Source organism: Lepeophtheirus salmonis, unplaced genomic scaffold (genome assembly GCF_016086655.4).
Source record: "Lepeophtheirus salmonis unplaced genomic scaffold, UVic_Lsal_1.4 unplaced_contig_2224_pilon, whole genome shotgun sequence".
Classification (NCBI taxonomy): domain Eukaryota; kingdom Metazoa; phylum Arthropoda; class Copepoda; order Siphonostomatoida; family Caligidae; genus Lepeophtheirus; species Lepeophtheirus salmonis.
The window spans coordinates 1-1,614 of NW_027293311.1; the positions used below are offsets into that span (position 1 = coordinate 1).

Sequence of the window (1,614 nt, forward strand, 5' to 3'; positions counted from 1 at the left end):
AAATAACTTTCTTGATAACCTCATCAGCCTTTAGGTGAGCCCGAGTCGTCGGTAGCCACCAGTCAATCTTCTTTGTTAGTTATATTCCCAGTGCGTCCCTAATTTTCTATTCCACGACTTCCCTTACAGGTATCACTCTACTGCATTCCTAAAAAGATGGAAGGAAGACTCCGTGCGATCCTTGCAGAATGAGCAGAGCCTCTTGTTTCCTCTTTTTCTCGACTTGTTGGAGAGACGATATCGTAGCCATCTCTCTCTTTGAATCGGTGAAGGGTTTTCTCTTGACTGATCCCCATCCCACTTTCTCAATCTCTGTGTCCGTTCTATTTTAACAATTTTGCATGTCATCCTTGCACAGGGGCTATGTTAATCTTTCCATTATCTTTTCAAGTTTAGTACATGTAATGCCGAAGCAGGTAAGTGCCACTGAGTTTACTATTTCATAAGGCAACTGTCTTTTGAACACGACTTACAAAAAATACTGCATTTAAATAACTATATTCCTGTTTTTATCAATTGAGTTTAACTTTTATTTTAATTTACATTCATGCATAATATGTGAAAGGTTATCTTCTTGAATATAACTTAAAAATAATAATAATCAAAACCATTCTAACATAAATAGGTTAAATCAAATTAAACCTACTGCAAAACACCACAAGAGATTCATTCTATATTATATAGGTAACGATTTTTACCATATATATATAAATATTTTAACAGATTAAAAAATATTAAAAGTTTAAAAAATGCTTAAAAGTAAACTCATCATTTCAATTCAAGGGCAAAAAGTTTGTTGATAAGTGTAATCATATAACATTTTTTTTTTTGTTTGAATCCAGTCATTTACAATTCGGATATCAGCTTGATTCTGGTTCCATTGTTTTTCTCGATTTCTTCTATTTCAGATTCAGAAAACTCTATCTTTCCTTAATGAAATCAGCAACCTGTAGATAGATATACGATAAAGAATGGGTGAAAGAGTTAGAAAGTATTTACCTCATCAAACACGTCTGTTATTGGAGAGTTTCAAAACTTTATAGAATTATTCTTCCATATCCTTCCTATTATATAATAATAAACTTTAATTAAATTAGAATAATGTATTAATTTACTAAGCAAAGGCAATTATTGGGGCATGATCAAATAAACAAAAGATTCAAAGCCGAAGAATAGCGGGAAAATGAATAGTGAGTTATTTTTCTTAATGGAAGTATTTATTATATTACTCAATTTATTTTATATAGGAATAAGAAAATATCTTTTATTATATTATATAATTTGACATACAAAATTTGATAAGAAACTATTATTAAATTTGACTGAAGTCTCTTTGGCAATATAATTTTATAAATGAGTGCCATTGTCCTAAGGACAAGTAATGTTTTTATACTTAAATATACTGACTAAAACTAGTTCTATGCATATTTTACTTATTATTGGTATAGCTTAGAGTGATTATAATATTTTGGTTTACGAAAAAGAGGTCACGTCGTCTTGTTGGTGCAGGCTTTAGGGAGCAGAGGATAAATATTATATAAATCTTATAATTTTAAGATAAAAGAGTAATAAGTTTTTTGATTTAGACTATAGCGAACACGCTATCTTAAATGA

General features: G+C 29.9%; 1 non-coding gene across 1 annotated transcript; it reads right to left on the reverse strand.

Annotated features, from left to right (window-relative positions):
* Window positions 1-313: 313 nt before the first annotated feature.
* LOC121131175 (U6 spliceosomal RNA) lies at window positions 314-424 on the reverse strand. Its single transcript, XR_005868969.1, has one exon. It is a non-coding gene; the product is annotated as a U6 spliceosomal RNA (small nuclear RNA).
* Window positions 425-1,614: the final 1,190 nt, after the last annotated feature.